Below are 26,350 nucleotides of genomic sequence, written 5' to 3' on the forward strand. Positions count from 1 at the left end.
GAAAATCCTGTTTATCTTCAGAGGAAAACTGTCCTGGCTGTGTTTGGGAAGCAGCACTCACACAGTCCCCTCATTACAGGCAGGCTGCAGAAGGCACCATGTGTCTGGAACGTGTAACACACTCAGAGTGTGCCCAGAGCCTGTCCAAAGACAAACACCTGAGCTTGCCCAGAGGCTGCAGCCTGAGCTGGATTCACTGACCCAGGCCTATTTCTGCAGCTCTGCCCAGACAAGCTACGCAGACTTTGGGTGGATGAAAACGCATTGTTGAGCTGCGTGAAGTCTTTGCTGGGCAAACTCAGAGGAGCAGCTCTGGGCAAGGCACAGCTCCATTTCCCCCTCCTTTGGCAGGGTGTCTGCTCATAGGTATGAACCTTTCACTGCAGCTGGCACTCCAGCTGAACTAAATATATATTTATTAATGACTACAACAAAAACTGCCTTTTCCCACTTTGCACATCTCTTATTGGCATTTCCAACTGGCTGGCACAGTGAAAGTGGTATCATCATGTGCTCTGCAAATCAAATAGCAGAGTATGGGATTATCACAGTTCAGTCCTACAAGGTCTGAGCTATGCCTTAAATAATCACCAGCTTAGTTGAAAAATCAAAGGATAAGGCATTTTGCAATGCTAGCATCCTCTTTACTATCACTGAAAACCTTCCTTGAAACCATAGCTGTTTTAAAGACAAAAGATCTAAAAAAAAAAAGCAGCACAGTAATTTTATTCCACTAGCAGTAGTTTAAAACTGTACTGTGTAAGAGAAAGGCTCAAAACAAGTATTTAAGAAGTTAGCCATGATTGTAATAGTAGTTTCATCTCTCTACCACAATGTAAATATATGGGTCCATGTTCTAGCTACATTTACTTTTTTCTGACTTAGTTGACAGCCCATAAAGTACTAATAATTATTTCATTAATAAAATCAGAGTTTAGTTAACCAAGATTCACCAAGTAGCAAGAGAAATACCAGGGAATATACAAATAAAACTCTACTTCAGCCATAAAACAGTTGCAAATTTAAAGAATGTTCATGATCATATGCTTATTTAAAAAATATTATTACAGCAGTTAACTATTTTTCAGTGAACAGTTATGATGCCATTAGACTTTTAAGAATAACCACTCTATGAATAGTTCATGTGTACACCCTCAGGTGCAATATTATTTGATGGCAGGACTTGAAAAATGTTGCTAGAAAACAAAATCAATACAGAGTTCATTAATTAAACCTCAGAATTATGAAGGATATGGTTTAAAAGCAGTTAAATTTTCTAGTCCATAAATCTAACTGACCAATAAAATTATTTGGTGGGATCAGGTGCCAACAGTAACTTTAGTTAACAAATAGAAAGTCTCTGTACCCTATGCCTGTGCAATATCACTCATGAAGCTCTAAATAAATTTTTAAAAAATCATTACAAATTAGTAACTGTAAAAAAAATTATAAAAGCTGTTACAGAACAATATGCATGGGGGTAATATAGTTCTTTTCCAAATCATGCATTTGCAAGCAAACTTTTTGTTTATAGTTTCTCTTAATTTCTTTGTATATAATGCAGTTTTATACAAAGAAATTTGTATAAAAAATTTTTCTTTGAAAGTTTGTTTTTATGTAAAAAGAAGTACGTATTTCCTCAATAGAGTATGTTGGTGCTAACTTATGGATAATGTTATGTTCTTCTCAATCATACCAAATAAATGCTTCTGAAAAAATACTGTTCTGGAAACTTAAAAAATAAAAAAGAGTATTTTCTCATATTAATCTGTGCCTCTGCACTTCTGCCATCAGTCACAACTTTGCACTACCCCATTTCATTTGTTCATTTGTGACATTCCTAAACTGCACTTACTCCAAAGTCTTTGAACAAGAGAAATCTGTTGATATGCTGATACATTTGAAGTACCTTCCACTACATCCTATCCTTTTTATTCTTAAATTCAAAGTAGCTAATTCATACAAGAAACATAAAACTAGGGAAAAAAATGACCTGTTTCTTCCTAGGTATCATGTGCATACACCTACTTTTCCTACTTTTTCAAGTGAACTTCCCCAACATTTCATTTTTTGACATCTAATTTTGCCTCATCTCTTCACTTTATTTTGCTTTTTACAAGGTTTTCTAGTCAAAATACTGCCATTCCCTGTGCATTCATACAACACATCCCACATGATCCTGACAAAGCTGACCTCTTACCACTGTCACACCCATCATACCAACAACAGTTATCAATAGCTATCATTCTAACTGCTGGGGACATCTCCACTAAGATCCAGACAAAGGTATAGAAGATGGTACTCTACATTATTAGCACCATTTTCCCCCAAAATTACTGATAATTCAGGATGTCAAAGCCTTAAACTCATAGAGACAACATGCTAGCAGAGCCCAGAAGGATATACTCTTGTAATGTGAGATAAAGCAAACCACCAAACTGTATCACAGAACTGGATGATCTGCTTAAATATGTGTTTGTGAAACACAAAAAGAACTGTGACTCTCATTCATCTGAGAGAAGTAAGCTGCAAATGCCATGCAGTCAGTAGTATCTCATCAGGCATTCCCAAATTTAATTGCTAGAATGCATATTGAATGCACAGGCCCAGAGTGTAATTACAATTTTGGTATTTGAAACAGTTTAGTTAATAGCAAGCATGGAAGTTCATTAGCCCAGTAAACTAGGGAAAAATTTGCACTTGGGAGAAAGTACAAGGGTAAAAATGTGCAGAGTTCTCACCTACCCCACTGCCACCAGGGACCAAAGGTAATGATTAAACAGCCTAAAAAAGGCAACCTGTGGCAAAAAAAAAATCATACTCCCATTCTGGGTTAAGGGTGTAATTAGCTTGAAATACAGATTACTTGAAAACCCAATGAAATTAATTCTAATAGGAAAATCTGGCTAACTGAAACAGCACAAGACCTCCAACTTGGGATTCATGTTCTAAGGGAATATAAACTTGCTACACAAAAAAACCCAAACAAGCAACACATATTTTCTTCTTCTAAGAAGAAAAGCATTTTTAGGGATAAGGAGGCTGTTAGTAACCAAAACGAATGTTAAAAGACAACTTCAAATTAGTGCACTGCAATAGTTTGTGCCTTAAGAGTCTTCAAAATGTTTGTGAGATGATAATTTCAATTATGCTAATTTTCAATAAATTTTGGAGCACCAGAGAAGTTCAGTAAGACTGCTAGCATTTTCTGCTAATGGTTAAGGATGGTAAGCAGTATGAGCTCAGTAATTACAGAGCTCTATGCCATTACTAATCTCAGGCAAAATAACCACTGAACTTAAAAAGGATAAATTCACTGGGAAATTACATGAACAAAACTGATGCCAGTCAATGCCATTATACAGAAATTTGCTAAATAGAGAATTTTATTTAATCATCTGATAAAATTACAAACTCTGTTCAGCAGATGTTATTCCATAAATGAAACACATAGACTTTTGAATGGCATTTACCTTACAGCCACACAAAACTCAGACTAAGAAATTATTATCAGTATCATCAAATGTGATTAAGATATACATATGAAAAAGTAGCTGTTACCAGGAAATAATAATTGAAAAAGTGCTCTACATTTCTCCAACAAAATCATCCCGTACTTACTCAACACTGTTTAAGGGTATCATCAATGATACAGAAGTAAATACTGTTGATGGCAGTAATGGCACAAAAATTGTCAAACTGGTGAGTAAAGGTAGCAGAATTGTTATCCAGAATAATATGGATTTCTTTGTATGATGGGGACAGTATACTACAGCCAAGAGGGCTTATGTAGCAAACAAGAAACAATGCAGGTAATACCCAGAAAATAGTACACAGAAGCCACAGACTTACAAAATACATACAATCTTAATGGCACAGAAACAACTTAATACAAATGACAGTGAAGCCTGACAATAAAAGGGAGTAATCAACTTCCCATACATGTAAGTGCTTAAGACCAGTGATACTACCCTAGCCCACAGGACTAGCAGTACTGGAGAAGTGAATACAGCTATACAGCGACTGCACTGTTTTCCCAAAATGGCAAACATCTTGTTCTTTCTCCATTATTCACAAAAAAAGAGGAAGAATTCTGTACCTTCTTAAGACGTTAACCAGAACGCCCCACATGCGGCTATTAGCACAGAAAATCATGTGGAAGAGAGCACAGCAGCAATTTGAAAATGCTCCACAGAACCAATGAATGTTATATGAACAAGAAGCTATCTCTGATCCACTGTAGGAAAATAAGATTACTCAGGCCTGAAGGTACAGCTTGGGCAGTACTGATGGTGGAGCAGGTACAGTTGCAAGACACACCTTACTGTTCAAGTGTTTTGGGGTTATTTCCTACTACAGCAATTACTTAAGACCAAAGCCACTTAGAAGAATTGTACAGTACTTCTTTGTTTTGCTTCTTCAATCTGAATCTTAAAAAACAACCCTGAACAAATGCAGACTTTTTGTCAAATGCTTCTGCTCAAGAGAGCTGGACTGCCACAGCCTTAAGTGACAACACTGGTAGGAGTCATCATCACCTATGTGCACAGGGCCTGACTGCCTGGGTGACTTCACCAAGGAAAAACCTGACAGGACACGAAGTGGCACATGGAGGTGAGCTCTTATTTGTTGATTTCTTTTGGCTTACCTGGTCGTGAGACCCTTGAGCTGCTGAATGCTGCTCCTCGCAGGCTGCTGTCAAGAGTCTGGGGGTTTGAGTTACCATGGAGATCACTGCATCTGACAGATGAGGGGGCTGCAAGGAGAGACAGAGGTACCCGTCAAACCAGTGTGCATCACCTCAGCAAAACACAAGCACTTGACTCCCTTTGCTTTTGGCATTCACCAAGGTCTGAGCTCCCAGATTAGGAGCTTTAGCTAAACTGTAAAGGGAAACAACCCAGCACCCATCATCAAAAGAATTAGAAAGGTGAGGGCAATCCCCTGTGACACACAGTATTTGAGCACTTTGGAAAGTCATGCACTTTTCCAGGAGCTTGGAAGGATCCTAGTATACCATGAGCTTGACTCAACAATTTTCAGCCTCTCTGGTCAAGTGTAACAACAGCAAGGAATCCACCCAGAGCCACTGCTGAGCACAGGACTGGAACGGCAGCTGCCTCAGAATGGTGGGACACACTAAAGTCCTCTCCCAGAGAGCCTCCAGTGGGAAACTGACTGAGCATCACCTCTGTGCAAGAAATACGTAGGCAAAGTAAGTCACCTTCTTGAATGTTTTTTGGGGCAAGGCTGAAGGCAAGCATTTATGAAAATCAAACATGAAAGACAGCCTGGCATTCATCTGCAATAATAAACCTATCTGGAGACTTTTCCAAGCCTGCCAACAAGCATGATGAGTAAAGCCTGATTTCTTATTGCCTTTGCCATCTGAGCACCATGGATATTGACTAGTTTCTTATTCTTCTGTTTCAAGCCAAGTCTTATGCTCAATTTTTGCTGACATAATTTAATAATTAAGTGCTGTAAAGTGAAATGAGGAGTCACTGGAGACTTTTAAAATTAATTATCCTCTTCCAAACAAATGTCTGACAGCTTTTAAAACTATTGTCCTGGTTTTGTCTGGGATAGAACTCATTTTCTTCCTAGCAGCTGGTACAGTGCTGTATTTTGGATTCAGTATGACAGTAATGTTAGTAACACAGTGATGTTTTAGCTGTTGGTGAGCAGTGCTCACACTGAGTCAGGGATATTCAGTTTCCCATGCTCTGCCAGTGAGCAGGTTCCAGGTTCCCAAGAAGCTGCGGGGAGCATGGCTGGGATAGCTGTCATGGTCTGGCCAATCCATGCCACGTGATGTCACAGCCAGTAATTGTACTGTGCACCACTTGTCCTTTTATGGGCTTTATTTCTCTCTCTTGGTTTGTTATCCCCCTTTCAATCATTATTCTCTTTATTAATATTATAATTAATATTATATTTTACTTATTTCCATTATTTAACTCATCTTATCTCAACACATGGGTTTTGCTTTTTTCCTCCCCATCCCACTGGGGTGAGGAGGGGGGTGGAGTGAGTGGCTGTGTGGTACTTAGTGACACAAATACACCATCTAACCAAATACAACCACTCACTTCAGAAAGAGTTACATCTATCCTAATCAGAGGTGAATGACCACACAAGGAACAACACTTGCCTACTGAAGCATCCCAAACTATTAGCAATGCATCAGCTGGACATCCACAGTTTTTCTGAGTTAGTCTACTGAATGCATATAAATCTTCATCTATATGGCTACATATCTAACCTAACCACCTAATTCTCAGATGGCATTCTGAGTTGACTGTTCTCACATCTCATCTTTTTTTTTTCTTTTCTTTTCTTTTTTAATTATAGAATCAACTAGTTATGGCTTGAAGCACATCTCATCTTTTTCTTTTCTTTTCTTTTCTTTTCTTATTATAGAATCAACTAGTTATGGCTTGAACAGACTTAAAGATTATCTTGTTCCAACCCTCCTGCCATGGGCAGGGCCACCTCCCACTAGACCAGGTTGTTCAAAGCCCCATCCAACCTGGTCTTGAGCCCTGCCAAGGTTGCAGCATCAACAACTTGTCTCCCATCCCATTTTTCCTCTGAAGCATGTTGCATTTATACAAAATACAATATACTCAAGAAGCATAAATGTGTGTAAACATATTTGCGTAAATATAAAACCTAAAAATCCAAGCAACAATTAGAGGATTTCCCATGTCTTATGGGAAAATTGTTAAGAGCATTATTATACTAAAATTATCTCTATTCAGTACTGCTACATTATGCTATGCAACAGTAACTAAGATGTACTGAGGCTGTTCTCACGTCAAATACCAGGGAAATAACTGGCTCATCTGGAATGAAGGCTTCTGCAAGATTCATGAAGTTTAAAGGACATGTAGAATACCAGATACTCCTACTGTAACACTGTGGATGAATCAGGGTTATTGAAGAAATTCTATTAATGCTTTCTGTCATAATGATACTCATAAACTGGTTGGGTCATGTTTTCATTTGTTCTGTTACAGATCTTACAAACTGGACCACGGGTGGTTTCTATCAGTGACAGAATCACTCTAAGGCTATTCATCTTGCCACAATGCTGCAGAGGCAGGAGGCAGCAGTGCAGGCAGCACTGGTAACACAGGCTGCAAGAGCTAATCACATCCTTTGTAAGGCCAGCTTTGGTTACCTTGCAAGACAACTTTTTGGCAAATACCAGCTCTCTAATAAAAAATTGAAAAGTAAAATGAAAGAGATATATTAGAGGCGAAAAGATATGATTATTATAATTTTATTACCTGTAAGCGTCAGTGAAGCTTAAAAGTTACATATATTTCCCTTATGATTGGGTGAGAACCTACAGGTACTGATGACTGCAATAATCATATGGTATCATATGGCCCTACCCACAACGTTTTACTCAACAATGAGAGTTTCTTCAAATCCAATTTCATACAGAAGTAAATACTAATATGAGATTTGAAATAAACAGTAGGCAAAGACAAAAATGTTCCTTTAAACATTCATTTGTAATATTAGCATTATAACTTATAATTACTTACAGTAGGATAAGGTCTTCACAATTTATAAAGAAATTGAAAAACAATCCGTCACCAGAGATCACAGAATACAGCTGCAAAAGTGATTAGAGCAGTGTAGAAAGTACTTTAATATGAAATATCTGGAGAGTTCCATTGGTATAGTTTATAACAAAAAAACACCAAAAAACAAAAACAAACCAAAACAAAACAACAACCAAAAAAACCCCAAAAGACTACAAACCAAAAAACCCCCCAAAACAAAAAAACAGATGACCTAATTACAGCACCTAAGTATTTTCATTGGGAGAATATACTAAGTACCAACTGGCTTGTTAATTTAGCAAAGGGTTTGCAGAAAACAAATCAGCATCTGGAAGTTGACAAGAAATTCAAATGAGAAATAAAGCACATGCTTTCCATCACCTGTGATTAACCATTAGTGCAACTATCCAAAGGAGAACGGAGAGATTCTCCATTTGTTCATGCCAAGCTTTAGTGGAACTTTCCCAAAAGGTGAAATTTTTTGAAAACTCAAGACGTCCTGCAGTCATACAAAAGTTACTCTGTTTTATACAGATAGACCAAGTCTGCAATACAGAGAAAGGGGTATAAGGTGCTGTAGCCATCCTTTCCTGCTCATAAATTAAATAATTATGATCAAAACCAATTGTCTGGTTTTGTAATTAGAGCACTGGGTGGTGATGAGCACTGTGCATGCTGAGCTGCTGGTGCCAGCAAATGTTTAGTGACATACATGTGCATACATACACACATACAGTGAGAGGGGGAGTGAGTGTGCAAGCCACGTGGAGCCACACAGCTACTGCTGTCCTTCCAGAGACAGATGGACTAAATTCTGCTGGAATAATACTCTGACTTCTAATTTAGGAAGCTTACTCTGTCCCCCATGAGCCAAAAGGACTCAGACACAGGAGAGTGGTAGCAGGAGCTCTCTTCACAAGGGTCACTTGGGGCATCAGTCAGATGACTGAAGGCAGGCAATACAAATTGTGCTCTCTGAACCTGTACATGGAGCAATAAACAGAGTGCTTCACATTATTAACTACTTGCCAGTCCTGTCCCTGTGGACATTAAGCTTTCTGGGCAGAAAAACCTTCTTAGTAGGCTATTTCAGTGGGTTAGCCAAGCAGCTCCCTGCCTCAGCTAGCATCCAGGAATGGCCTCACAGCAGTCTGCTCACAGCTCTCTCCCTGCAACAGCAGCCTCACTCGGGCACACAGGTAACAAGGGCTTCTTGCACAGGGACAAAGGAAGAAGAAAAGGAAATAAAAGCAAGTTATGGCCTAAAGGCTACACTGGTGTCACAGTGAGCAAGCTTAAAAATTTCACCTCTTTAGCAAAAGATAGGAAAGTTTTTTGGATGTCTTAATTTAGCTAACATCGGTGCTGTTACTAATGCCTTGGGCTGCTAAGTGTCAAGAAATGTAACCATGTTTAAATATCAACCAGAAATAAAAGTTAAACAAATTCTTTCCTTTCTACTAATTGTACATGTGGTACACAAGGTTTGACTTTGGATTTGCGCTATGTTAGAAAACACATTAGTCAATCCATGCAAACAATTCCATTGATCTCCTTATCCCTCAGCTCCTCCATTGGACACAACTTCTATGAAGCAAATCCATGGAAAACCCTGGCACCACCTCCCATGTGGGCAGTTGATGAATGAGTAAGTCACCAAGCCCCTGTGACTGTCCCCAGTGCCAGCCTAACGTAAAGAGAAGCTCTGAGGCCTTTCCTGCCCTGGCCAGGGCAGGGCAGAGGACAAGCCCCGTGCCAGGGACAAACTGCACAGCACCATTTGCACTGAGAAGTCAATGAAGGGATGCTCCTTAAAGGAGGGCTCAATTTGGTGCCGCCCTTTCTGGGCCACAGACCAAACAGTGCATTTACCCTCTGCTTCATGTGCAGATTTCCTTTTGCAGGCACCTGAGGGACTTCAGGAAACTGAAACTGGGGGCCAAATTTATAGGAGGCACTTGAAATTACTGTCTGGGCAGGTGGCTGGGGTAAGGGCACATGAACAGTACAGCAGTTTTATTCTTGATTTAAACTTTAAAGTACTATTTCTGCATAGTTTCAGATAAATAATTTCATTTCTTTTTACTAAACAATACAGATGAGGAGAAACCAAACCACTGCCATTACTATCCTGTTTCAGCTTATTTCTCTTAACTCTTTCATAATGAAAAAAACATTAACTGGGTAACTAATTTATTATCCCTCTCCCTTCTGGCCTTAAAAGGCACAGGAAAGTTTAAATGCTAAATACGCCATCTTCAAAAGACACTGAATTACAAAAGCAGGGATTGCATTACTCTCTGGGAAAGAAATGCAGGATACCTAGTGCACGATATTTTGCTTTCTTTCAATTTGATAAACAGCTTCAATATTTTCAAACTATCCCTGGTGGAGTATACTATACTATGCTATATGGAAATATACCATGACTACATAGAAGATTCTAACAGATTTGCAACCCTTCTGCAAAAAATAACCTAAAATGCATTTTCTAAAGCAATTTCTAAAAAGTGTACAAGTCAGTGACGAGACTATTTCAGCATTTGCCAAACTCCTGGTGATGTGCTGAGGTTTTAGTTTCTTTATGGATTAACATAATGTATAAATATAATCACAGCAGAATAATCACAGCTGTGGTTCCCATGGGGCATGACCAGCAATTAGTGTGTACAAGGATCGTGGATAACACTGCAGACACATGGAGCAGAAAGCAGGACCATCGTTTTCCAGCACAACACAACGTGCTGGGTTGCTTGATCATGCTTCCAACTAGTACCTATGCACTGGAACTGCAATATCTGTTCAGAAAAACCCACACAATCTCTGAATATTAATGAATTTGCCCTAAGGTCTTATCGAGTAAATAAACACCAGTTTATGTCTTGCTATCATAAAAAATTCCCACTGTAGACACTAATGTATCTATTACTGCCCCACAGCTGCTTCCTCTAAAGGAAGCTATGAGATGTTTTTTATTTTAAATATACCATAGATGAATGCCCAGATTTGATGAAGTCACAAGTCAGTTAAAAATCTGAAAATCAATGTTGAAATAAATATTCATTATAGTACTGGTGCAAAAAAGCTTCTAAGACAAAGCAACAGAAATACCCTCAGAAATAACCCACATCTTCCAACAAAAACTTAAAATACTTAAGCTTTGAAAGCCTCTCCTCAGGTGCAACTCACAGAACCTGGGCTGCCCCTTTGAAGCAAGTCTCTCAAGGGAAAACAAAACAGCAGGTGGGAACTCTTCTCAAGTTTCATCTTAACTAACTCTGTCGAAGCTAGTGACATCATGAATTTAAGAATTTCAGAAGCACTGTCTGGTTAACTTGGCTATGTTATGCTACCCCTTTTACACAGGTCCCTCCCAAGACAAATTAACTCTTAGCAGCCCAAGCAGTGATTCAATCCAACCAGTCTTGGAGCCAGAATGGAATTGACAGCATCAATTCTCAAAATCATGTACCACTGTCAGCACTTTGCCTGCACAGACACTTTGACAACTTTAGCTTTTTTCTGCTTCAGCTGTGTATTTGAGTGTAGAAGATATTTTCTCTACCATATGTAATAGTTTCATAGGAGATACATGAGTTATCTACCATTATTTAATAGGCTAGAACTTTCAGTGATAATAATGGATTTATGAAAAGCTTAGCTGTCAGCAACCAAACCTGGTACCAAGACTGGAAATGCTTACTACTGTAAGAGAACCTTTTGCAGTATGTGGACAGATTCATGGGTGCTGCGGCCGACAACACAGCAATTCTGATACTCTTTTTATCAGAAAGATATCAAATAGAACAAGATTTATTTTACCAGCCCTCAGGCAAACCAAATGCCATTTTTCTAATTAACAAGTCCAGATTTAAAAAAAAACCAAAGCCCCAAACTTTTATCTTCACAGTAACTCATGAGATTTCTGCTGAACTTTTTAAACATGAAACAAAACCACAGTCTAGGACTGTTGTGATGAAACATAAAGAAAGGAGTTTAATTTTGTGATAGTGCAGGTAGGTGAGAAAGAATCCCTTTCAGAAGCATTGAACTGTAATACTCTTATTTGGCTATTTAGCTCTACTTAAGGCAAAAGCACAGAGGAAGAAACAGGAAAGAAGAAATGCAGCATGCTCAGCACTGCCATAGCAGTCACCATTACTGGATTTAAAAGTGAGTGCAAGCTTAAAAAGAAAACCCCACAATTTTGATTAATTCATGTAACTTTTGCCCTGACCAGATCCATCAGCCTAACGTAAGGAATGAACTTCCAAGTCTTTGGCCCCAGCTGCACAAATACTGCACTGCTTTCAGCATGCACACCTTGGAGGTGCCCAACTGCAGAGCACTACAGTGAAAGGATTTGCTGTTTGCCACGTCTGAATGACCCAAAGCTTGCAGAGTTTTCCCAGGTAACGCAAATTGCAGCCCACAGCAAAGACAGAGCCAGTACAATTCTCTTAAACAAGGTTTAATATGTGTAGCCAATGTAATCAGCTTTGTTTGGGGTTTGCTGTAGTTTCCAAGAGATTTTGAAGGTGGGATACCATGGGCACCATGGTAATACAATCTTGATGTTGCAGAGGCATCAATAAACACTGCAAGGTCAGGCTTTAGGAGAAATTACTGCAATCAGCTTTGGAGGAGCAGAGATGGCAGGCACTTTGGACATGTGGCATGGCGTTAGAGGAGCAGCTTGTCCCTAAAAGACCTTTTGAAACTTCATTTTGGGTGGAACCTCAGCTACACATCACTGTACCAAGATGTATATATATGTGGTAATTAATAAATTTAAGTCACATTTTCCCCCTTACATTATAGCAATTGTATGAAATGCTCTAGGCTAGAAGTTGCTGAATCAGAAATTGGATCAGAAGCGAACTAAAATGCCTTTCTAGTTATTGATTCCTGCTCTCTGTTTCATGTCAGTTTCCTAGAATCCATCCAACACAAGCACGAAAGGGTAATGAGTTTCTGAACCCACACTCTAATAGTGCACACTGCATCAAAGCTTTCAGTAATTGCCTGGATGCTGCTTCCCAGCAGTACTAAACAACTTAAATATAATTAGCTGGAAGCCCTATGGGCTTCATTTCCCCACTGGAACACCTCTTACACTAATCCATTTATCAGGCTGACAGATGACTGAATCACTGGCGCTCTGGACCCATTCTACTAATAATATTTCTCAAGCCCACATTCTGGTTTGTGCTTTATTGGGTACATTTTTGCAAAGGAAAAACCAGTGTTAAGAGTGGGGAGAGAAGCAGACATATAACTCACTCATCTCTTCCCAGTACTGACCAATGTTATTTGTTTGATTAGCCCCCTAAGTATAAAATGCTGGAGCTATCAGACAGAAAATGAAAATTCAATGTATACATTATGGAACTATACGATGCCAAAAATAATAGGGAAACACAAAAATATTGAAAAGACTTTTGGAAGTTTTCCAGCCATTCTGAATTTCAAGAGAAGTTTGTATAAGTGGACAATTTTCAGCATATCCCCCTGAGGATGGCCCAACTACAGCTGTCGAGCTAAAATTTCTTCATACTACTTACTTCTTGTACATCTTTCTGAACAATAGGTGACAAAAGACATTTTAAAGCTGTCTAGAGTTATATTGAATAAACATGAACTGAACATTACACTGCCACAAATCTATACATTTTGCAAGCTGCTAGAGAATTCTCATAAAAGAACAAAAACCATTTATTTAATTTCTTGGGCAGAATTTTCTAATGTTGTACTGAAATCCATTTTATCCATATGACTTTTAATTCCAGACAGATTTCAATAAGTGGACCTCTGCAGAGGCTGAAATTATAGGGAGTCAAGGTCTTCCAAACTGTGCCACACTGTGGAAATGAAGTAATTGTAAAAATGCTAAATTCTCATAAAATTCTTTAAAATTATTTTAAAAATTACTCTAGGACATTATATGCTTGTGCTTCCTTTCTAAGAAGTTGTGGGACAGGAAACAAAAAGTGGCAAAGCTGGTAATGACCAGTAAGAAAGAGGGTTTTAAAAGATGCCCTTCTTCTAGATCCATTATATTGTGGTCAATAATCCCCATTCTGGCTTGGAACCACAGGATCCATCTAGAGTAATAGCATTGTTTCATTGTTTATTTCCTCTTGATGTTCTCATCATGGACACAGAAAATACTTATGTTGAAAAACAATAAAACAAGAAACTTGTACTCCACATAAGCCTAAACAATGTGCTTGTAGTAAAGTCAACATACAAAAATTCTCTTAAAAGTAGTACCACAAGTTAAAGTTAACTCGTGGACATCAGTCTGAATTCAAAGAGTGAATAGAAAAGCTATACTTGAATTTTTAACAATGAAATAGATAAGTAAAATATATTCAGTGATGTAAACTGACTTAGCTGGTGAATCAAGCAGCAGCAGCAGGATGAGCTACAGCCAGCAGCTCTTGGGAGCAGCACCAACCTCAGAACAAGGCCAGAAAGAACAGCAGCTACTTGGACATTACTCGATTTTCAAAAATGCAATTACAGGTCTTTATACCACCTGGTAAAGCACTAAGCAGGTTATTAAATACTGAGCTGCTTGAGATTTCTTCATGTGAACCCCAGAGCAGAAATCTCAGTTTCACATGAACTCTCCACCCACTCCTTCCCTCCGGCCTGAAACTGGAAAACTCATCCCAGAGACGCTGACACTTGCACATCAGCCAGTCAACTTGCCTGTCATTCAAAGACAACCCCTTCCCTCCCAGCCTCATCCTCTCTGTTTAGTGTATTTTCCACTCCCACAAAGGGCAGATAGTATCCTGAGCAAGGGTTGCCCCAAACCATACGAACCTCAACACTTGTCAGTCACACTTCCACATGAAATGCAGAATTTCACACTCCTGTTAACACATACTCCTTTGAAATGCAGTGGTACTGAGCAGAGCAAACATCAGATCTAATCAAAAGAACATTCTGCTGTAAAAAATGTAAAAAAAAAAATTATCCTGTTTTTAGTCAACTTCAAAAAAACAGATCATGTTTCTGAATTTCCTAACTAGGAAACTGTCTTTGCCAGGCAAAGAATGAAACATTGCCTTCATTTGTGTGCTTTATGAAGAAAAGCTGAATTTCCTGGGTACTAACTCTGAGACAATTTTTAAATTCTTGAGGTAAACAGTATCTCTTTAAAGCACTGTCAAAATTATCATATATACAGATTCTTCCCTATAAATCAGGGGCAAATGTACAGCAGCTTTATATTTAAATAGCTGCTCTGAATTCTCAAGGTCTTTTAGTAGATGCAGTAAAGAAGTGTTTGGGGAAAAGAGGAATCATCTGAGAATGAAACAGCTGGAGCCACCGTCCACTAACATCCATACTTTGCATGGTAGGAAGTGTACACTTGGAAGGATGTGTCATGTTAAGCAGTCAAATGCAAAAATGCAGAGCATTTTAGGAGTGTAAATAACTGTCTTTTTTAAATTAAAAAAGCATGGTAGAAGTGACCTAACACATTGATCTACAAAAGGAGCACCCTTTCTAATATGCACTTGAAAAATTATTTTTATATTCAGTAATTATTGTCTTTAGCATTGGAAAGATAATGAATTTTATTGAAAGACAATTTCTGTGCTGTCTCTGTTTTTGGACTCCTGACTAGATCAGACCTAGACTAGCCATAACTAACCCCAAAGCTGGCCCTGTTTTCACCTGGGTGTTGGACCTTCTAAAGTCGTGAATTATTATAGGATCCTATAGTAAGAATCTCTCCACACTAAAATTACACATGATTGTTGTGCTATTTACATAGAAAACAAGGAGTTTAATAAAAAACACCAGGGCACTAACTTGAATATTGAATCCAGACAGATCCAAGATCTTACAGATACCAAATGTGAGGCATTCCTTCTGATCATATAAAGCTTATGCTAGCTAAGCAACTATAATAAAGCTGAGATTGATGATTAAAGATACAGAATGCTTTTGTTACACTGCAGATTGTCTTTCAACATTACCTTTTCCTTTTACCTAAGTAATTGTAGAGATATAGGAGTAAAAACTATTTATATGAAATTAAATTACAGTTTAGTGGTATGTATGTGAATTTTAATCTACCCCCAATTAAAATGCATGACAGATTAATAGGTTATACTGTCTGAATATGAAAAATGCAGCTGAGAATACTGGCTAGAGAAATACACTAAATAAAAAAAAGGGCAGGAATATGAAATCATCTGCAGTAAACATGGCTGTGAAAAAAATGAACATTTCAAAATATGTGGATGAAGTAACAGGTTAATGAACATCACAGACTTGGTGGTAAAGAGCACTGGTCTGAGGAGCCCAGTCCTTGGACTTGGTCAGTAACACAGGTAATTTCAACACATTGAAACTTTTTAACAAAACATTTTAAGAGTCAGCAGCAGAAGTGAAATTTCAGGGAAAAAAACCCTTCAAAATTACCACCTGCATGTTAGAGGAAATAACTTATATAAATTTTGGTCCTGTTGATTTGTTACTCTGATTAATCTGATGGGTGATAGTAGCTGTCTCATCATTATAAGCCATACAGGAGTACATGGGTATCCACATCTCTATACTGAGACAAAATTCACCTAATTTGATAGCATATAGGACAAATTTGACCAATATACATGTTAGAAAAGTTTGTTTATGTAAAAAGATTAGGATAAATCCCTTTAATGACTTCAATAAAAGATTATCTCTCAATATATCTATGTTCTGTGCTTTAATGCAATTCTGACACCATAAATGGTATGATCTATTCATCTTTGATTTCAATTTTCTATCTGCTTCAAGAGGTATTTAGCTAATGAAGCTCACAGATTTACAATGATTCTTTAGACTACTTCATTGAAGGGACACAGAGAAAGCACACTCAATATCTCAGTATTAGCAACTAGTTATCCAAGCCATTCAGTCAATACATCGTTCTGCTTCATGGTATGTTCACATAGAGTAAAGCTCCTCAAGTATTTTCCAAAGCTACAATGAAAATAATCTGCATCAAGTTTCAAAACTCTGATAATATCAAATCACACAACAAAACAAAACCACACCGAATTCTGAAAATTCAACTAATTAGTTAAACTTGCTGAGGAGGGAGAAGGACTTTTGAAACGCAGAAAGCTGCAAAGTTAAGTTGCTTTCCTTCTCCCAGAAGCTTCCTCAGCATTGCTACTCCAGCATTAGGATCCAAAGGCACAGATCCTGTTGCTGCAAATGTCATTTCTTGAAAACTTGCAACGACTTTACAAGGAGCTCAGAAGTGAAAAGGGGAAAAAGCTTTTATTACCTCCATCAAGGTGAAGTATCCCACAGCATTTAATGCTTACCTGTGCACTAATGTTATTAAATAAATACATTTAGGTCTGTTCAATGAATAGTAGGTCTGTTTTTTGAAATGCTAACTAATAAATACACCTGAAAGTCATACAGATCAGGACAATAATTCAAATTGCAATGCTATTCATATTTGGTATATCATGCATGCCCTAATACAGTACTACACCTTCATGTACATTTATATCACTGAACTTTATGCAGATAGTATGTGATGTTACTTTTAATCAGCATTAAAAGGTGATTTTTCCCAGGGTCTCAGAAGTACAACTGCCATTGACTTCAAAACAAAAGGTAAGTAGCCTGCAGTTCTGGAAACCTGTCAGTCTTTTCATCTTGCAAGCTAAACTCTCCTTCTGCAAATTGAGGACAATGAAAAATGAGACCAAGTATTTGCACAGGAAGATAGCTAGTTTTATTTGCTGTAATAAATGAAAAAGATCCTTTTTATATCATGACAGAACATGTCTGGGATGTTCATACCACTTAACTTTGATTCCAATTTATGTATATGGATGCTGATGCCTAAAGCTGGGTATGAATATTCAGTCTTCATTATAATAAGTGTTTTTCTTGTATTACAGTAGCAGGAAAAGAAGGACCTAATAGCAAAAGACTCATTGAAGTAAAAGAATAATTATAGCAATGATAGAAGCAAAAAAAAAAAAAAAAAGACCATTAAGAGACCTTTTGCATCTCAGTTTACAGTTTTTGTTTACATTAAAGTCTTTTAGTAAGATGCAAAGGTGTTAAGCCACTTTTTGCCCTGGCCTTTGAAATCATTTAGGAAAACTCTTCAGCATAAGCTTAGAGGCTTAGAAGCTTGACTTAGAAATTTTGGGGGACAGGTATGAAAATGTTAATTTTCATCAGGGTAAGTCCAGCTATATTCTCCATTCTATCCACTGCAGTGTGCAATTTCAGTCTGTCATTATGCTTCTTGTTCTGAGAGAAGCTTCACTGGTGTAGCATTATTCCCTTGTTCCTCGTAATCACTCTCCCCTTACATTCCTGCTGAACATGGCTGCCCCTCAGTGTCTCTGGAAGAACTGCTCATGTCCAAAAGATTCTTATTAAAGAGTTCAGAGAGTTAATGTTAAAAAGTGTTCAAACTAAGCTAGATTATAGTGAACGAATCAGGTTAGAGAGTGACTACATGATCAACCAAATCTCGTGGGAGCAACACTGAACAGTTTTGAACAGTGGGGGATGGGAGCCTATTCAGCCAGTTCAGCTGCTGCCAGAATAAAGTGTGGGAGACAGAGAAATGCTTTCATGCTTAGCTTTTCTTTCTTTCTTTGCTTTTCCCATTATCTAAGATCCTGAAATTTTTACTCCTGATTCAGGCTGCCAAGTTTCCTCAAAACAATTTTTCTCCAGCAGAACCTGTGTTCAGACTTGTAAGGCACATCCACATGGTAGGTAAAAAAACTCACCCAAACTAAATGTGCCCCACCACCCTCCCCCCACCTCAGTAAACCAGCAATGAGTTTAAACACAGTCATCTTGGCGTCCTCAATTCACCTTGTTATTGCACCTCCAGTTGCTGCAGCACAGATGGGATGCAACATCTCCCACTGTTTGGGGACTGCCCCTAAAGGTGAGCCATATGTTTTGCAATACCTAGAAACAGCAGGATAAGATAAGGAAATCTCTGCAGCCTTAAGGCAGAGCTGCTTTGATTTCACTGCTTTGTGCCCTGCCTCCTCCCCACCCCCTCCCTTTTTTCTTTTTTTTGGAGAGCTTTTGTAATTTAATTTATCTGGGTTAAGCCTACAGAAAAAAAAAAATCCAAACAAATACTGTGTGTGCATGTGTGTATATATGTGTGTAATGCCTCAGAAATCTCCTGTGTTATCTGCCTGTGTAAAATTTTACCTTCCACTAGACAAATATATTTTTAAACCACATGGAATCAAAACAACATTCTCAGCATTCAAGACATTCTGTCATCACTGCCCATTTGTTGCCCTCTAGGTTTCTCTCAGCTGGCAAATTTCCCATTTAAGGAATTATCAGATTCATCTGCTTAGACAAGGCTGCAAAATAGAATGAAAAGCTGGATTATTCTAGAGAACTCATATTTTTCTTTCAAGGCAGAAAACCCAGTGCATGAGAGCTGAACATTAACAGCAAATAGAAGCAATCAGACTTCACAGTTCTACCCCCCTGTATGCTGTGAAATCTAATTTTGATTAAGATGCTACAATATTTATTTTACTTTTATCCTTTAGTTAGTTTAAATATGTTTAGTGCCGCTTATTATGTTAACCTGTTTTGAACCCTTAAATATTATGCTCACATATAATGTTTATTTTTAACCTGTAGTTCTAGTAAGCATCTCGTGTATCCTGCTGCTTCTATGCCATTTGTCATAAAGAATTACCAATTGCTTTGCTACCATTTTCCCTACTGCATATTTTTTGCAGGGTGGAAGTGTGAAAAAAAAAAGGGAGAACTAGAAAAATCAATAAATTGACAGTTTTCCACAGCAAGATGGCTCAAGATTTACTTGAGTGATGGAGTAGCTTTCATGACAAAGGCTGTGCTGCAAAAGCATGCTTGTGTTTCTGGGCCCGCTGGCTGCAGTGCCAGGATTTCTGGAGGATATGCCCTAGTTCCTAGTGCTGAACCTTCTAAAACTCCACACAACCCTTTTGTACCAACATGTGAAATGTTACACTTTGCCCCTAGGTAGAAAGAAAACTGTGGTATGATCTGGAGAAATGTCTCAACACCAACCTTGCTCACTGAGTGGGTTGGTTTTGTTATCTTAACACGGATGAGTGAACGAACCAAAACTCCATCAAATTCAGGAACGGGTTTCATGTGCTGAGTGTGTACACAAGTGTAGGTGCACCAAGTTAAGCAGAAGATGAACATTAGAGAAATCCTAAGCGATTCTAAAGTAATTAACATACCTGCAAGCTCATTACTGAGCCAGACCTGCTTTATGGAGACCACTGCTATCAGGTATTGACACTAAACCACTATCTTATGATGTTCACACAAGTAAAAGTATTTCGAGGTGTTGTATTATTTTAGCACAGTGATTAATCAATTTCTTTTTAGAGCATCCTCTGAAAGCTTGAAAATTCATGATTCACATTATTAGTATTCTGTACAGCTTTTTGTATTCTTTGAGTGGTATGATTAAATTTATCTGTGGTTGCTAATGGCCACAATATGAAATATGAAAGTCACCATTCCACAAACACCCAATGGGCGTCCTTAAAACATGCTGTGAATCCCAAACAGTGAATCCCAGTCCCAAAGGGGACTGCAAGTGACAAATCCTTTCTCTTTATTCTCACAGGCTATTCAATGTGCAAAAGCAGACAGGATGGACTTGTGATGTAATACTGCAAATGGAACAAATAAAATACTCCACTATTTTTGTCACACTTTAAGGCTGGAAATTAGTCCATAAACTCAGCTGGGTTCAGACACTACTGACTCACATTTTACAAGATAAAAACTCATCCAAGTTTTCATGCTATGATATAAAGAATACCCAAAAGCATGATAAACTTGGAAAAATGTTCCAGTTCATCACTAAATTGAAAAGATTATATGCCAGGCTTGAAGAATCTTGATGCTGCCTCATTTATTTAGATAGCATGTTCTAGTAGTCCAGGCTTGGTCATCAAAAAACAGTGAAAACTACCCTTTGCCATTCTGGGCATAAAGTATTAAAAATTTATCAAAGAAATCAAAGTGACTGTCTAATAAGATTGAATCCATCATCCATAGAAATTGCCAGGCACACAGCCCTATAAATACATTTTGGGTTTACTGAATGTAGCAAGATATAATAGCACAACATAGTCTGATTAAAAGCCAATAGATAAATACCAAGCCACCCAAAATGACAATTCTTTCTAAAACCTGACGTGGTGCACCAAATAAGTGTGAGATACACTGAAACTTAACAAAAACTGATACAAGTAGAGCAATATATCCTACTATCTATCACTAAAAAATACTATTATGAGGTTCTAGCAATATACACCATGGTTGATATCTTAGTAATTTTCTGTTGTGTGCTCTGCAATGTATACTCTGTTCTTCCAGAGTATTCACTGCAATGCAAAGTTCTTCATTACACAAAAGTGAAATGATATGTTGTTTGTCCTTTATTATTTCTGTGAGCTGCTGGGCTATTCAGAACTATGTAACTCTTTGTTCCAAAGGAGGCACTGATGGGACTTTTCAGAATCAGCACATTAAAAATAAACCATCATAAAAATAGCACTGTATTGACTCTGTGACCCCAAAAATGTACTACAGACTGTCACTACCATTAAAGGCAATGAATCTGTTCTAATTAATGCGAGATCAGTTTTCTGGGTACAGGAATTCTTCCATCAATGCATTTCCCTGCCTTCCTGTGAAAAGGGTGCTTAAATATTATTATCAGATGACAATGCAGACCCACCACAGGGCAAGTGAAGGGGCACTTCATTAGGAGTCTGCTGACAGATGCAAACATTCTGACAAATTCTGTAAAGCAGAAGCATGCTATTAATTTCAATATTTATTACTTTCCATGAAAGATAAGTGAATATTGGGAAGGGTTTTACAAGGCCAATATTTCCTCTTTCTCCAATGCTTTTTTTGCTTTGTGATATACCTGCCTATTACGAGACCAACTTGTTCCAAAGAACAAATTAAGCAGCAAGACATGACAAGCAGTGCATTTTGTATGCAATTTGCTTACCACCTGAGGCATGCCAACTGCTCAAGGCCAAAGGCTGAGTAACCCCAGCCATTCAATAAATGCAATAATAATCAAACTGAATGCACAGCACTGGGGGACTTATTTTTAGTACAATATGGAATATATACATGGAACCAAGTGTCTGTGCACTTAGTGACTGTTATTAATGCAAATATACCATTGAGAAACTTTTTCTAACTGTTATTCTGAAAATACTATCCAATACAAATGAAATGTAGAGGTTTATATACCTTATTCTACAACCAGACAATGCTTGTGAAATGACACCCTGGACTGGGGGTGCAGTATCAGTTTTGAAATATCCATGCAGACCATATATATCCATTTATCCATCGATAAATATTAAAGGACTTGACAGCACAGGACAGAGCAGAAAATCAGCCACTCTAAAGATGTAGCAGTCTCTGCTATCCTGATCATGTACCAATTAATTAAGGTCTGTGGAAGCAACAAAGAATTAATTTAAAATAATTTATTTTTTCTAACAGCACTACCTGATCTCATTCTGAAGAGACCCTGCACAGACATGAGCTGTGCTAGTTTATTTCGCTGCTCCAGCTTTAATGAGTAAAACAATGACATTATTTAGGTTCCTGATCCATTTGCCAGTCACAGCAAAGTTCATCTCTTAAATAAACAGCGAGGCAAGCTGGCTTTAATTTGTACTCACATACCAACAATTGATTTTCCCCATAAACTCGCTCTCTTTTCGCTCTGCCTTGTGACTACACAGTCTGATCCGATTTAACCCTGCTGCAGGGAGCTGCCTTCCATCTACATTCCTAAAACCGCCAAAGAATTAACGCAACTGAGAATAAAAGATGTGAAGGTCTACTAATGAGGTGGAAAGACTGGGCAATAAACTGTTTTACAAGAAAGCACAGCACTTGTTTCATTCTGACATCTTCATTCTGCTCCGATGAATCTTAATCTGTAAAGAGGAATTATTTTTAAAGACAAAGATAATAATAATAGTAATTTTAAAACCTGAAAACAAGCTACTGTATCCTCTTTTCCTGTCTTTTCTACCCTACTTCCCACAAACAAGGGAAAATAATCTATTCATAATTGAAAACTGAGTATGAACATAAATAAAACCAAAACCCTTTAAAAACCAGCACACTGGTGTTTTTGTGTTCATTAGCAACACCCAAGCTCTTGTGTTTTACAGACAGAAGCATACTGCTCTGGGACAGACTGCCATTGCTCCCAATGCTAGACTACAGAATGTTATTAAAAATCCAAACAAGGCTATTGTTACTTTCTGATTTAAGAAATCACATTCTATTAAGATGTTTCTTATAGTTTAGTCCAGACAAAATGTAACTCATAATCTCATATTAGAAGATGTCTTATTTATGCTCCAATTTACACATCTTATGAAGCATTTTAAAGATTATAGGTTTCTCACAAAACACAATCCTGCACAACATACACAATATTTAAAATTATTTTAAATACAAATTAAAAATTAAACAGACGTACTACATGAAGTCAAACATCCACTTTGGCCAGTATCTCTTCTTTAACTATGACAAAAGTAGCTACTTAAGGAAGAATGTATGAATGAAGCAGACACAGCGGTATTACCCCAGCCCCAACAGCCTGCAGCTCTGGGATCTCCCCGTGGTCCCAGTACTGAGATACACCAACACATCTTTTAGATGAACACTAATGCAGAATAATGCTGCAAATTTGTGGAAGGCTTCATTAGCATGCTATGGCACAAAGTACCTGTGATTTTAGGGATCTCAGCTCTATTTGCTAAATACAACAGTGTCCTTAATTTTTCTATGTCTTGTTCCAAGCTTGAAAAAGATTCCATCAACTCGTTCTTTTGAACACAGCCCAAATCCAAAACCATACAAACATGTAAATATTTCCACAATCAATATGCACACTGAAGCTATTAATGAGAACTGGGGATTTTCACAACAAATGTGAAATATTCATGTACCTCTAGACAAATTAGAAATATTCATGTACATCCATATGATTATTGTAAACAAATAACCAGAAGAATACTCTTCCATGTCTTCCTTTTTGAAAATCTGACTTTAGGAACATTGTGCCTCTGGTAAAATGGTGTTCTTTTCATGTGAGTACAATCACTTGCCATTGTGCCTAAGAACATACCCAAAGAATGGAGTTATCTCAAGGAAAAGCCCATCACTCGCAAATTCTCCAAATATTCAGTCTTTAGATTTCTATGAATTTCCTTCAAGCCAGGAAGAGAGAATTGCTGTGTTATTACTGAACAACTCTTATGTTTTGGAGATGAAGTACCAGTGAATAATGTTACAGCTGCTGCTGCTGCTATGCTGTCTTCCACTTTATTGGAGCTGAATAATTAAACACCCTGTAGTCCTTGTGACAGTCCTAGACTCAGCATGGCTGTTAATCAATATCACATAAAAGGGAATTAGGCTTAGGCAACTGTTGCACAAGGCAGGATGGATAACACAAGATGGAGAGAGATCTCCTCTTTCACACAGAAGACTAATTTTCTGTATTTTCAAGACTTGAGAATAGACAATACACATACAGATATGGGGGAATCCAAATTAATCTCAGAGATTTGTTATGGCAAAATGGCAATCAACAGTCACTTCTTCCAGTCTTTCCTAAATTCCCTTCTCCACATGTTTTTGAAAAAAAAAACCTCTCAACACCAGCATATTTAAAGTACTCAGTTTATAGGGAGAATTTAACTGCATGGAACCAGTTCTGAGGATTCTACCATATGCTTGAAGACAGAAAAAATAAACAACAGACATTTAATAAACACTATCTCAATTCTGCTCATTGCAAAATATTTAGGAAGACTTATGTTTCCAACAGTTTGAGGAATAATTTTTCTAGAATCTCTAAAAACTGCCCACAAGTTATCACTTTTTTCATTATATTCCTGCTCTGCAATGAACCAATAGGTTATTAAGATCAACCTTAGGAGTGAGAGTAACCAACAAAAGATTCACATGAAGGGGTGTAAATTTTCCCCATGCTGCCCTGCTTGGTGCTCAACTCTTCCCAGACAAAAGATGACAGAGGTCCCAAGTTTCTTCAACAACTCTTCCTTTCTGATTAAATACACCAGTATTGAATTTAGAAATACTGCACACTTCCTACAAGACCAGGAAATTAACTCAAAAGTCAAACAGGTCAATTTCAGGTGGTAATTAATTAATTAATAATTATTATGACACCATCAAGCCATTGACATAGAGGTGGAAGACTTCACGTACTCTTTACACTCCTCTGCTACGGGTGGCCTCAGATATTTTATGTTTAAAGACCTGGTATTTATAAAACACACTAATTCAACTTTAAGCCATGCACATTGTAAAATACTCTGAGTAAAGACGAATAGTCAGCAATTCAAATGGAAAAAGCTTACAAAGTGACTGATTATTCTTGATACTTTACTTTCTGAAGCAGCTCACTGAAATTCAATTTTGGAAAAAACAAGAACAGTATTTTCCCTCCAACCCTACTGGTAACATAAAAAGAACATACATGTTTTATATCCAATTTATTACTCATTTCAATTGTTTTCTGTCTCACCAAGATTTGCTTCAAGCTTTAGAAAGCGTGCTTCAGTTGGCACCTCCCTCAAAGCGACCCACAACACATATTCCACACCCTCGAATCACAGAAAGAACAGCAAACCAGCTTCCAACCAACCTGCGCTCTTCCAGCTTCTCCAGCGCCTTCCCTGGGAGTGCTCAGCCCCAGGAAGGCTGGCAGCCCCTGGGAGGCAGCAGCAGGGCCAGGGCAGCCCTGGGCAGGAGGGATGGCCACGGCTGCAGCTCAGTGCCCAGTGCCACCCACCCCTTCTGGAGGGTGCAAACCCTGCCCTGCTGCTCTTATCTTGCCCTCCCAGAGCTCACCCACTTCGATTCAGCCAACACCCTACATATGTTTTGTGGATCTTGGCCAAAATATCCTGGAGCTGCACAGCCATTTATAACACTGATATTTTCATTATTCTTTTCCGTGTTTCAGTGTTTCTTACTACACACTGATTACCCTATAATGAAATACAATCTTTACACCAAGTCGCTACTGCAACTTGCTTACTGTGAAGCTGTGTCACACACATACCTAAGGAAGAATGTGTGCTAACCTACATTTACTACTCTTACACACCATTTAGCTGGAAAATAATGAATGACCCCTTCTTACATACAGGGCCATAATTTTTTTTAATAGAAATTAAACTTCAATTAAAATGGAAAAGAAAGAGAAAAATCCATGTTTTAAACACAATAGGATCTTTTCAAGCAGTGTTTTACCAGTTAATAAAGGTTTATGCAAAACATGCATGACCCTGTATACTGTTCTACATTTTGAACCAAGTCGATACATACAAAAGAAATTATCTATAATTAGAGAAACTGAGTATTTCTGGTCCCTATGCCCTCCAAGATTTCAAAACCAACAGATCTCAGCCCTTCTTTCTTAGTTTTCTAATGAAATTACTAACTGGGAGAAAGTAGGGACTTTCCTGACTAGTAATCTCCCAAGCAGTTTCTCATCTTCGAGCTTTTCTCTAAATTGATAAGCAGAAATGAAGAAAACCTCCTGGAAATGTTGCATTTGCCAGATGGGGGTTTACTACCTTGGCTAGATCCAGGTACATGGTTAAGTCTTCTCACGGCTGAGCTGATGACCTTCTCTA

General features: G+C 38.0%; 1 protein-coding gene across 2 annotated transcripts in view; it reads right to left on the reverse strand.

Moving 5' to 3' along the window:
* TBL1X (transducin beta like 1 X-linked) overlaps window positions 1–26,350 on the reverse strand; it is a 191,208-nt gene that overhangs the window by 82,934 nt on the left and 81,924 nt on the right. The window contains exons 1-2 of one of the 2 annotated variants that reach the window (XM_039714193.1): window positions 25,354–25,486; window positions 4,649–4,756 (exon numbers count right to left, since the gene is read on the reverse strand). The gene's annotated coding sequence lies outside the window, so the exon portion shown is untranslated. Of the gene's footprint in view, window positions 1–4,648; window positions 4,757–25,353; window positions 25,487–26,350 lie in introns of those variants that run through there. The other variant, XM_039714192.1, reaches the window with a different exon arrangement.

This window comes from Passer montanus, unplaced genomic scaffold (assembly GCF_014805655.1).
Source record: "Passer montanus isolate IOZ18808 unplaced genomic scaffold, ASM1480565v1 scaffold3, whole genome shotgun sequence".
In the NCBI taxonomy this organism is placed as follows: Eukaryota; Metazoa; Chordata; class Aves; order Passeriformes; family Passeridae; genus Passer; species Passer montanus.